Source organism: Lissotriton helveticus, chromosome 5_1 (assembly GCF_964261635.1).
Source record: "Lissotriton helveticus chromosome 5_1, aLisHel1.1, whole genome shotgun sequence".
NCBI lineage: Eukaryota > Metazoa > Chordata > Amphibia > Caudata > Salamandridae > Lissotriton > Lissotriton helveticus.
The window spans coordinates 1,821,210,902-1,821,224,769 of NC_136065.1; the positions used below are offsets into that span (position 1 = coordinate 1,821,210,902).

General features: G+C 44.9%; 1 protein-coding gene across 3 annotated transcripts in view; it reads right to left on the bottom strand.

The window, feature by feature from the left end:
* GRN (granulin precursor) overlaps positions 1-13,868 on the bottom strand; it is a 1,937,406-nt gene that overhangs the window by 1,884,523 nt on the left and 39,015 nt on the right. The window lies entirely within an intron of this gene.

Consider the following 13,868-nt stretch of genomic DNA (forward strand, 5'->3'; position numbering starts at 1 on the left):
GGGAGCATCTGTGAATGATGCAATCGACGAGGGCATCTGCAGCGTCAAGTATGCATCTTTTGACCAGGCAGTAGAGATGTTGAGTTCTGGGTCCTGGGGCATTGATGGCGAAATCAGATATTGAATCAGCTTTCAGACTACTGCCAGTACATCCTTTGGATCAACACCTGCTGGGTTTTTCCTTTGAGGGTAAATACTATATGGATATGTGTATGCCCATGGGTTGCTCCGTGTCATGTGCATACTTTGAAACATTCAGTTCATTTCTAGAATGGGTGATGAGACTGACAACAGGGCACCAACATGTGATGCATTACCTGGACGACTTACTTTTGCTGGGGGTAACGGGCTCTCAGGAGTGTGTGTGGGCATTGCAGGAATTTTGCGTGCTCATGCGGGCTTTTATGGTCCCGCTGGCGCCAGGAAAAACGGTGGGTCTGTCCACATGTTTGGAATTCTTGGGCATCGAACTGGATTCTGTGGAGGGATGTTTCAGGTTACCCAAGGTAAAGCTGAATTTTGCTTCAAGTGTGATACCTATGGCACGCCCATTCTCCCGCTCAATCGCGCAGGCCATGAAGGGCCTGCGGGACAAGCATCGCACCATACTGTCAGTTGAGGTGCACCGGGACATGCGAATATGGATGGCATTCCTGGAGGATTTCAATGGCAGAGTGGTGTGGTGCGGCCACCCCACCACGTCGGGAGATTTCGGTCTATGGACCGATGCTGCTGGCAGTGTGGGGTTTGGTGCCATACTTGGCAACAAATGGGTGGCACAAAGGTGGCCGGAGTGGTGGGAAGAAAGCGGTCTGACAGCAAACATTGGTTTTCTCGAGCTCTTCCCAATATGGGTCGTATTAACTGTCTGGCCTGAGCAGTTGTCCAACCAATCAGTGATATTCTGGTCCGACAACATGACGGTAGTCGAATGCATCAACCAACAGGCAGCGCGGTGTAGGTTTATTCTCCGCCTCATAAAAGAAATTGTGTTAAGATGCTTGAAATTGAATGTGTAATTTAAGGCCAGACCTGTCCCAGGGGTCTTGAATAACGCGGCTGACGCCCTTTCTCGCTTTAAGATGAAGCTATTCAGGGAACACTTCCCTGCGGCAGAAGCTTCACCAGCATACTTCCCAGCAACACTTTGGCAGATTGGTGCCTCCAACTACAAAACCTCGTGGCAGCCATTTTAGCGACCAGGACCAGAACAGCTTACGAAGGGGAGTTCACGTCTTATTGCAATTTTTTGGGACAAGAATGGGAAGTAAAGTGGGGGCAGGAAGTGCATTTTAACTCATACATGAACGCACTGCACGGAGAGGGGCGCTCGGCGGCGACAGCTAGCAGACACAAAGCGGCCGTCTTTCTTTGCACAGTTAAAAGGTGTCAGGGACCCCACAAACAGTTTAGTGCGGAAATCATTAAAGGGGTGGCGACGCCTACAGGCAAGCCCCACTGATTACAGAAGGCCGATAGGTTTGGAACGGTTGTCCCTGGTGTTGGATGCCTTATCTGACATGTATCTCCCCAGGGGAAGTACTCTTATTTAGAGCTGCATTTGCTTCGGCCTTTTATGGGGCATAGCAGGTAAGTGAACTGGTGGCCAACAACAAACTGGACAGGGTGGGTGGGCTGCAGCGGGAGGACCTCACGTTAAGGAGTGATTCGATCTCGTTAACAATACGGAAATCAAAAACTGATCAGGAGGCCAGGGGTGATAGCTTGGTACTACACCGGGCACAGACTAACCCATGCTGCCCGGGTCACATGTGGAGGCATACCTCAGGCAGCGGGTGGCCGGGGCAAAGGGGTCATTGTTAATGCACACTGATGGTACCCCATTGACCAGGTTTCAGTTCCACAGAGTTTTAGCAATGGCAATCGCCAAGGCGGGTATTGATCCCAAGGAATTTGGGACGCATTCTTTCCGAATAGGTGCAGCCACTGAGGCAACAGTGAGAGGTTTGCATGCCACCAGTGTAAAGAAGATTGGGATGGTCTTCCAACGCTTATAAGCGCTATATGCGGCTGCACAGGTTGTAAGTTCGGTCGAACAAACCAGACACCTGCCTAGTTGTCTGTTTCCTGGATGGAAAATGTTACCTCGAACAAATACGAACAACAGCAACGTGGCAACATCATGACGGCAGGAGGAGGACGCAAGTAGTATGGGTTGTTGGTCACTCTTATGTAAGACGAGCTAAGCCAATTTTCTTTGCAGGTGATTGGGTACAGAGGGCAGAGAGCAGAGGTTGTCCCGTCTCATTTCATGGTAGGGGGGGCTCTGCCTAAATCAACTGAGGGGCTTCGTATCCGACTTACTCGACAGACACACCCCGCCGCCCTCAATTGTCATCTTGCATCTTGGGGGGGGGGGGAATGACTTAGTGACACTGGGCAGAAGGGTCCTATTAGAAGAGATTATCGCGGCGGCGGGTTGGCTGGTGAAGGTGCTCCCGGGTTGCACCATAGTGTGGTCTCAGTTAATACCTAAACTGCAATGGAGAGGGGCGGAGTCAGTTAGGGCGTTGAATCACTCTGTAAAGAGTCAACAACAAGATAGAGAAGCTGTTCAGGACACCTCACACAGTATTCCGCATGGGTGCATGGGGGGGGGGAAGGGGGTCACTTGACTGAGGCAGGCAATCACTTATTCACAAGGAACATACTAGCATGGTTAGAAGGTTTCGCGAGGTAGGTATGATCTTTCAGTGTAGGAGGTGGGGGGGCCAGATAGTCGGTCAACTATGCTGGCCTGTGGCGGTAAGGTCATGATCGTTGAGCAGCAATTTAAGGTCCTTAGGGCCGGCACCACTCGAATGGGGTCGCCCAGGGGGAGGGGCCAATGGTCTCTCCTAGAACTTCAGGGGCAGAATATCCGCTTGGTCGGAAGGGTGCGGGGGAGGGAGTAACACTTTCCTTGGGCTGATAGCCACCCCGCACATACACTATGACGTCATAAAGTGGCGCGAGTGAAAGGGCCATCCTCTTTGGTTTAATGGAGTTCACTGAGCGTACAGGGTAACCAGGAGAGGTATGTACTCTCCCGGTAACTGGGCCCTGTTGTGCATGCGCACTCATACGTGAGGGCGTAGCTGGTAATAAGGATCTGACACCGGTCAACGACCTTGCCGTAGGCCCAAAATTGTTAGGATGCAAAGTTCATACGTAGGATATTAGATTCGGTTAGGAACACGCTGTATTTGACATTTGTTAAGGTTAGCCCTTCATACCCGTCTACGTTGATGTAAATCTAATGTCAGAATTTTGCATATTAATGATTGTGTAAATAATGTTTATTTTAGCAATTTTAATTTGTTTTCATATTTTAATAAATACGGCCGGGGGTCCCGAGACCCCCCGCCTTCCAAAGAAACTCTTCGCCTGCCTAAGTTACTAAGCGTATTGTTGTGGTGGTTGCTTGGCGGGCAGGGGGTGGTCGGTAGTCCGAGACCATAAGCAAGGGGGGGGCGCTCTGCCCCACGAACATATGGCTGGGCCCAGCCCCCCCTTCCCGGTACCCTCGGTGATGGGGCGTGCCCACACCCCAGGGCAGGTCGCGGCGTGATGACGCGACCGGGGGGCGCCCCATCACCGATTGGTGCTGGCCCCCGCCGTGTACCCGGAAGCGGTGTAATGCTTCCGGGTCAGGGGGGGGGGGGGGGCTGGTAAGTTTAAAAGGCCTGGGAAGCGCGGGAGGCGCCCTCTTTGCACCCACGCTCCCCAGGCTTGCTCCTCGCCTCCTCTACCGGGGGCTAAATAATTTTCTCACCCACCATCCCTTAAAACAGCAGTTTCAGTTGGACGTTCGTTGCTATTCTAGTTTTTAGTTGCACTGTAAATATCTTGTAAATGTTTGCTGTAGGCCTTTTTTCCCCCCCTTTTGTACAGGTAATATTGGTGAAAATGAACAGTTTGGTATGTTTGTAAGTGTTATACCTGGTTTTCTCCTTCGGCCTTTTTTCCCTTTCACAGGAGTCATTGTAGTATTTATTGTAATCCTTGGTCAGGCGGTAAGGTCATGATTGGTGAGCAGCAATTTAAGGACCTTAGGGAGCGGCACCATTCTCGAATGGGGTCGCCCAAGGGGAGGGGCCAATGGTCTCTCCTAGAACTTTAGGGGCAGGATATCCGCTTGGTCGGAAGGGTGCGGGGGAGGGAGTAACGCTTTCCTTGGCCTGATAGCCACCCCGCACATACACTATGATGTCAAAGTGGCGCGAGTGAAAGGACCCTCCTCTTTGGTTTAATGGAGTTCACGGAGCATACGGGGGTAACCAGGAGAGGTGCGTACTCTTCCGGTAACCGGGCCCTGTTACGCATGCGCACTCATACGTGAGGGCGTAGCTGGTAATAAGGATCTGACACCGGTCAACGACCTTGCTGTAGGCCCAAAATTGTTAGGATGCAAAATTATACGTAGGATGTTAGATTCCGTTAGGAACACCCTCTATTAGACATTTGTTAAGGTTAGCCCTTCATACCGGTCTACGTTGATGTAAATCTAATGTCAGAATTTTGCATATTAATGATTGTGTAAATAATGTTTAACAATTTTAATTTGTTTTCATATTTTAATAAATACTGCTGTAGGGGTCCCGAGACCCCCCCGCCTTCCAAAGAAACTATTCGCCTGCCTAAGTTACTAAGCGTATTGTTGTGGTGGTTGCTTGGCGGGGAGGGGGTGGTCGGTAGTCCCAGAACATATGGAACACAAAGGAGGGCTGGGCCATTATGCTTTTTCAGACATTTTCCAACTCGAACAACTGAATCAGACACACGTGTTGAGATCTTTTATCAAAAATGAGGGAAGAGGATTTTCGGTCCATTCAGTTCCCCTGATTAGATCCGGAGTTAATCAAAAAGGAATGGACACTAGTATCTACTGAACCATTAGTTCGAAATTGACAACCCTCATAGGCAGCCTGATTCAATCGATGCGGTGTATCTTTTCCGCCCCGTCAGGTGTCATGGCATATTCATAGGGAAGTCAAAAAAGCATGTAGTATGCCTGCCTCACCCGAGGCTACCTCTGGTCCAGATAGAAGTATCCAGAAATAATAGGGAGGGTAAGTTATTATAAAAAACAGTGTATCTCCAAAAGTTATTTTAATGAAAAAGGGGGATGACACTGTCAATTAAAAAATGTCGATATATATATATATATATATATATATATATATATATGTAATCGAGTAACTAGATTACCATATATCTATGTATATATGGGTGCGTCAACATGTTTCAGCTCTCTGGCCCCAGCCGGGTCTATAGAGCTTTCGTCAGGACAAAAGACAAACAACATAAATGAGGTACTCACACCAGTAGTGTAGGTTCCTTTCGCTATTTTTAGCGTTTCATATTAAGTCACCTGAAATATAGGAGCACAAACACATACAATCCAATACATTCTGGTGTGATGGTTATGGTGATTAGGCATAATGCATTTTTGAAACACGCATACTAGGATTACTAGTGAGCTTTTATGCACCTAATTTTTAGCTACATAAACTTTTCGCAAAGGAAAGGGTGAGGGAGAACAGGTTTTCACAGTATATACAAGGAGCATGCTATTCATACGTATTTAGGAATGATACGCATTTGTTGTAGTGACGCGCAGAGGCATTTACGCGTTCTATTGTGTAATGGTGAAGACGCGCAATAAAAGTGAAAAGCGGTACCTTAATAGGTTCTTTAGAGAACTTCAGCAAGGGTGTGAGTCGCTAGGCGTGGTCTTTGCTGAAGGAATATTGTCAAGAAGTTAGAGTATTCTAAGTTTCAGTTCTTACCCGTGTGCCGACGTCTTAGGCAATGATCCTTACCCACGTGGACCGCGTTCTGGTCCCTGTGCTGACCCTTGATTATTTGGTACTCATAGTGAAGACAGCGAAACGACTTTCGGATGCACTTTTGGTAGAAATAAAAGAGTGCGAAAACGAAATGAAGAAAAATATCAATCCTTTAATATATAAAAAACGTCTAGAAGAAATAACGAAAGAAATGGATGACACCCATGAGTACTTAATGCAGAATAAACTCCAAAAATTAGGGAAAGATGTCAAGAGATTCAGCCAGGAGTGCATGCATCCCTACACAAAAAAAGACTATGTTGCAACAGATAATGGCTCAGACACTGGATCCACAGGATAGAATTCGTCTGCCGGCTCAGACGGGAGCTCAGATGATTTAACACCAAGAAGGGGCCGGAATAATTTCAGGTCTAATCGTCCACGAAGGGGTAACAGATGGCAACGACCTCCTTTCTTTCATGGGCACCAAATACCATACTTCCAACCGTTTATGCCTCCCTTCACAGGTTGGATGAATCCTTACAATCCGAACATCCATCCTCAACAACAATTAGATAACCATCCGCTATCTAATGCCACGAACCAACCACAACAGCCTTTTTTAGGGAGAGGCCAAAATCAACCACGAGGGAGAAAGAAAAACCTGACGTGGCAAGACCAACCAAATGTTCAGACCCGCAGCATGTCGTCAGCTCCAGGCCCAAGCAACAAGACTCACTAATTGTGAACTTGTCAGACATCAATCTTACTGATGACCAAATGACTGTCCTTAACAAAGGACTAGGCTTTGTGCAGACACCCTCATTGGACCGATTCAAATTGAAATGCGAAATCTCAGAATTCTGTCGAACTTTGAAATTAAAAGCTTTCTTCAATGAATCCAACAGTCAACACAACGAAGGTGATACAAGCCTTAGGAGAAAATCTAAGTTCTGCCCTCCGTCGACTACAGTGCCGATTGGTATACAAACTTTTGAGCAGGCGATTATGAAAGGAATTGACAACTTAGGACCGAAGAAAAAGACATACCAAAATCTGAACAAAAAGGAACGACTCACACTAATGGAGTTGAAGGATAATGACGAAATCGTCATAAAACCAGCAGATAAGGGAGGAGGTGTAGTGATCCTGTCAAAAGAAGGATACAACCAGCAATGCCTATCACTCCTATCTGATGAGAACTTCTACAAGAAGATTGAGGAAGACCCTACCGACAGATTGACTAACATCATCGCCATTATGGTACATGAGTGGATGGATTTCGAAAAAAGAGGCAGATTTTTTAACACCGAAGAGCCCAAAAACGCCGTTCTTTTATTTGTTACCGAAATCACACAAGAACAGGTCGCCCCCCCCAGGACGCCCCATTGTTTCGGGGATCGGATCTCTGTTGGAGCCCCTCTCGAAATTCGTAGATGAGTACCTGAAAAAGCTAGTCCAAAGAACTCCCACTTATCTCAAAGATACTAGAGATCTTTTAACACAAATTGTGGACTTTGAATACAATCCAAACACAATGCTGCTGGTGGGCCTAGACGTCGAGGCATTATACACGAGCTTGCCCCAGGAGGATACCTTACAAATGTTGGAAGACCTTCTGTTTAGCCAAGATTGGCCACACAAAACCCCACGTCATTTCATCATGGAGTGTTGCCGTCTAGTTCTAAAAGAAAATTTTGAGTACAATGGACAACTCTTTTTACAAAGCCATGGAACCTCCATGGGGAGTGCCTGCGCTCCTTCGGTGGCAGGACTCTATGTAAGTCAACTTGAAGAAAATTGGGTACTCAACACTACTAACCCTTTCGTTTCCAGTATCATATACTGGAAACGATATATCGATGATGTCCTTCTGATTTGGGACATCAAAGAAGATCTGATGAAATTCATCGAATGGCTAAATGCTAGAGACCGTTGGCTTAATTTCACTTTTACCGCCAGTAACCAAAGCATAGCATTCCTGGATTTAACAATCTTTCATGAGAATGGAAAACTGGAAACAAAAACTTCACAAAACCCACAGCAAAAAACAGTCTGCTCTCGTACTATAGCTACCATCCACGGCCACTGCGGGACAATCTCCCCTTCAGTCAATATCTACGCCACAAACGGAACTGCAGCAAGGACAGTGATTATCAAATACAAGCAATGGATTTGAGCCAGAAATTGAAACAAAGGGACTACACACCATCAGTGATCAAAAAGTGCATGAAAAGGGCAAAACATCAGCCACGTGAATGCCTTTTACAAACGAACGTGAAGGAACCGGTAAAAGATTTGGTGACCTGTGTAACCACTTATTGTCCTGCCACTTATGAGGTACAGAAACTCATCAGGAAAAACTGGCAGATAATCACCTCCGGACAATTTGACTGGCCAAAACCAAGATTTGCAAACAAGAGAACTAAAAACATAAAAGACGTCCTGGTCCATACGAGACCAAGAATGAAACAAACACCTACAGTCATAAGAGATGCCAGGATGCAACCTGTCGTTGGACATTACCCATGTGGCACTTGCGGTGTATGCAAGTTTACAAAACCAACTAAAACTCTTCAACTCACAGATACTTTCAAATGGACCCAAAAACACCACACGAACTGTAACTCGTCTCATCTTATCTATATGGTTACATGTCCCTGTAAACGCCAATACATAGGCATGACGTGTAGGAAAGTAAAGCTACGAATTGGAGAACACAGGAGCAATGTGAGAATGAAGAAAAACACAAAACTCTGCACACATTTTGTGGAGGCCGGACATACCTGTGATGACTTAAGCTGGACAGTTCGAGATGTTGCAAGACAAAAACAATAATGCGGAACAAGTTCTTTTTGAAAAGGAGCAGAGGTGGGTGGACCGCTTGGGCACCCACCTATCCGGAATGAACGATAACATTCCTTGGAGTCAGTTCAATTAACATAACTATCGGGTCCAGATCAGTGCATAATACATCTGGTTGAACGAAGCCAACAACATAATCTACATGTGGATAGTAACAGAATCTACATATAGATACAAAAAGCCTTTATGTTCCAAGAAAACGATGTATTTTTCACCGTTTCACCTTCTGACAACCAACGTATTCACTCAAAATAACGAACACTCAATGCTCAATAACTAGTATTTTTGGTATTATATCCAGAGGTGGTATCCATCTTGAAAGTACTAGAAGAAACACTTCTGAGTCCTCCGTTTGTTTTTATGACCTTGCTGACATAAGGCCAGGAAACGGAGCCCCGCCTGTAACCAGGGGCAGAGTCAGCACAGGGACCAGAACGCGGTCCACGTGGGTAAGGATCATTGCCTAAGACGTCGGCACACGGGTAAGAACTGAAACTTAGACTACTCTAACTTCTTGACAATATTCCTTCAGCAAAGACCACGCCTAGCGACTCTCACACCCTTGCTGAAGTTCTCTAAAGAACCTATTAAGGTACCGCTTTTCACTTTTATTGCGAGTCTTCACCATTACACAATAGAACGTGTAAATGCCTCTGCGCGTCACTACAACTAGATGCGTATCATTCCTAAATACGTATGAATAGCATGCTCCTTGTATATACTGTGAAAACCTGTTCTCCCTCACCCTTTCCTTTGCGAAAAGTTTATGTAGCTAAAAATTAGGTGCATAAAAGCTCACTAGTAATCCTAGTATGCGTGTTTCAAAAATGCATTATGCCTAATCACCATAACCATCACACCAGAATGTATTGGATTGTATGTGTTTGTGCTCCTATATTTCAGGTGACTTAATATGAAACGCTAAAAATAGCGAAAGGAACCTACACTACTAGTGTGAGTACCTCATTTATGTTGTGTTTGTCTTTTGTCCTGACGAAAGCTCTATAGACCCGGCTGGGCCCAGAGAGCTGAAACATGTTGACGCACCCATATATACATAGATATATGGTAATCGTTACTCGATTATATATATATATATATATATATATATATATATATATATATATATATATAGACATTTTTTAATTGACAGTGTCATCCCCCTTTTTCATTAAAATAACTTTTGGAGATACACTGTTTTTTATAATAACTTACCCTCCCTATTATTTCTGGATACTTCTATCTGGACCAGAGGTAGCCTCGGGTGAGGCAGGCATACTACACGCTTTTTTGACTTCCCTATGAATATGCCATGACACCTGACGGGGCGGAAAAAAGATACACCGCATCGATTGAATCAGGCTGCCTATGAGGGTTGTCAATTTCGAACTAATGGTTCAGTAGATACACGTGTTGAGATCTCCATACAGCTGAGGCCTTTAAGGCACGTCTGCTGCCAGCTCGCACGTCTGCTGCAGCGAGTGGAGAAACCGTCCTCCCCCGACCACAGACAGCAGGACAACAAATCAATCGGGCTAGAAGGTTTTGATTGGACCTAATTACAGCTCGTTGAGCAACAACATAAATGTGTTTGTTTAGGGCTGTAAAACTTTATTCAGTGATTGTTGTTTAGCCATTGTGCACATAAAGGTAACTTCGGTGCCAGCAGGCATTTATCGTTCAGACAGACAGACCTCTCACACCAAATATCCGCTTTCTATTGAGTTCTAGTAAATCGCGGCATTCAGAGCCTGCCAATTCTAAGCGTATTTGGACTCAGATTTAATCCACGTCACCAGTCTTCAGGTTATATGCAACCATTTTGTGGAGTCCCGATTCTCTTCTATTTATCAAAAGAAGAACAATTGCGGTATGGGGGAGTTGCCAAACGTACATGTGAAATATGGTCAAACATGTAAACAAGATGGGGGGGGGGGAGAAGACATCAACTCACAGACAGTCCCCAGCTGCATAGAACATTTCAAAGTAACTTCAGTGCGGATGCAAAAACCCAGATCAGCCCATCAGAATTGGAAGATCAAGGAGCTCAGTGTTCTGTAACACAAACACCCTCTCTCAAAATGGAGATCAAAATCAAAGCATGCAGACAATGTCGGCTTCAACAGTGCCATCCATTTTGCCTGGCTGGGGCTAGCATTTACAGAATGATCAAATGATTAGCCTCAACACATACCCCTTGCTAATCACAAGAGTGCAATGCCCTGTTTGATAAACCCACATTCATATGCAACTTCCTTGTGCAGTCCCAGAACAAATGAAGTCACTAAAGTATGCTCTCCCCTCATGTGCCGACCACAGGGAGTGTGAGCACACACACAAAAATGATATTCATCATCTAATGTGGGCAGAGAATCTGCTATGCAAGATGGTGGGTCCACACACCCCATACAGTGAAAGGGAAAGAGCGTACCGTTGGGATAAAGCTAAATGAAATAAGGATGCTTGAATTAATCTCAGCCACTGGTAATCATTCTGGCTGTGTTACAGACTATAGCTTTTTACCCACTGTGCCATTCTAGACAGAGATCCACCTCAGTCTTAGAGCTGCTCCATTAGAACAGTCCAGCTTGAACTGCCAGGTTTTGGGATAAAGGGCAGATTCAAAAACACTACGGATGTGCCCTCCTAGCTCTTTATGCTCCACTTGGCGCTCGGATAGTCCTGAGTCACAGACACCAACACTGGTTCTCAGAGTACGTACACACACGTACACGTATATACACGTATATACACGTACACGTATACACACGTACACGTATATACACACACACACACACACACACACACACACACACACACTTCACTTGAGAAACAAGCTGCAGACACAGTTTTGATGCTTTTTATGCTTAATTTTATTTCACCTTTGCACAAAATCTGCCATAACTTGTTTCGCCCCAGAAGTATGGCCTGGATTACAAAGCGTTACGGTGCCTTTACATACATATAATAAACAATGAGAAAATACTTGTGTTGGCATGTTGCTTGACATTTTCTATAACTCAATTCATAAATTGTATCTTGAGATTTCCTTACAGGCAGTGACAATCTGAAAATATATACAATAGGGAAATGGAAAATATAGATAGCATTATATTAAACAACGATTCATTAGATCTAAATTAAATTTAATTATGCACTCTATTCTTACATCGGTCGTGCCCATGTGGGCTTACAACATAATTTTTTGTATGCATCCAGTGTAATTTTCTAAACACGACAACATACAACAAAGTTGTGCCTCAACAAGTTATTGTACATTAAAATCATAGCCACTCCAGGCTCACATCAAGTTATATATTACAGTATTAAGGCATATCAGGAGATGTAAGGGCCTCATCCGGTCAAAATAGATAACACAAGGCTAATGTATTCACTTCACTGCCCGGTCACACCCACTCATCACTCAGCTATACTTACCCCTCACTACCAGTTGATAAGTTCCCAGATACTCCTCCGTCTGGTCCAAAAGACTTTATAGAGCATGTTCCAGGTTTCAAAATCAACTGGAAGTTTGGCATCGGACATTTGAGTTTCTTCGCCACCGACTATTCTGAAACATCCATAACCCATAGAACCTCTGAAGGAGCAATAACCCTCCTCCCCCTTAACGTGATGGGCCCGCCTCTTCGCCAACACCAGTGCCAATTGCAGAAACCGAATTGTCATTTTATGCTTCTTGGGAGGACAAGGTTGCCCAACAGGCATAGCTGAGGATTGAGCTCGAAGGACAGAGTGCCAGTCAGATTCAACCGTGCAAGTACCTGCAAGCAACCCCACGTCAGGTGCATAAGGTCTGCCTCTACAGTTGCAAAATGGGGACACACGAAGTGCACTCGGGATTAATTCTATCCAAGCCCAAAGGAGTCATAGGTGTGATGCACAACATTAAAGTGAATTTGAACCAGGTGTTACTGGATAGTCTTCAACAACTCACATGTCCTGACCCATTCAACATCCAAAATAGGGCCTCCCCCCCCCCAAGATCTCCCTCCCACGCATTCAGCAATCTGAGGCCTTCTAATAGTATACTCCTATATTGCCTTATAGATTAGCTACATTAGGTGTCACCCGCACCCCAGCATCAATATTGCACCCAATGTAACCGAGGCATTCTATACCCACACCAATCGGGCCTATACTGGCCCACCCTTGCACCAGGGTGGGTGTAGAACAGTTGAATCCATGCTCTAACACAGCTCCAACACTCATGGGTTCAGGGCTAACAAGCCGTGAACCCACGATTAAAATTAAAATTAATATATATATATATATATATATATATATATATATATATATATATATATATATATATGGTTTTTTTTTGTATTTATACCCAATACACTCTCAAATGACTTTTCAATATTGTCAACATGAAACACCCAAGATGCCACCTGGTTCAGACAGGAAGCCAAGGCCTTACACAGTATTTTGAGATCAGCGTTATGAGCGGTCGGTACGATGCAGGATTGGAAGCATTGAGGCTCAGGCAGCATGTATAGAATGCCTTCATAACCTACTATGGGGGGGGGGGGTAACCCGGCCTCCTTGACCTGCAAGAAGACCACTAATAAGGGATGAGTGCATGCCACTGTAAATCCCTGATAAAATTCCCCTGGGGCCTTGTCCTTGGGTAACATGCACAGATATCCCCCAAAGTGCTTCCAGCATAACTTTTGTAAATGCAGCCGCTGTTGCACTCAATAAACAATATAAACAGTATTGTCAAGTGTTTTAACCTAAGAATCCTGTTCTCTATGTGGTGTGCAACTGGAAAAAAGGCCCTGCTAGACTTTTAAACTTAAAGCAAAAAGGAAATCCTGGGTCACTCCCCAGGAAAGACCGTGCACAGCCTGTTCACTCAATAGAGTGTGCTCAAAAATCTATCTATTGAATATTTACAAAAGCTGAGGCTTGAGTTCACCGATTTTTACAAATGTAAACATGATACGATAAAACATTTAACTCAATGATTAAGATTTCTTCAATAATCGGTTGAATTCTTGTTTATTTCATGTTCGTGGAGATTGTGGAGGTATCACAAAATCCAAAGCGAATGGCATCATTTTTCATATTTAAAAATCCCAAGGCATTTTAAAATATTTTAAGGCATTTTTTCGGGAGGCTGGAATAGGCCGTCCGATCCCGGACACAGCGTGGGAACACATTCTTAAACGGGCCTGGAAGGGGAGC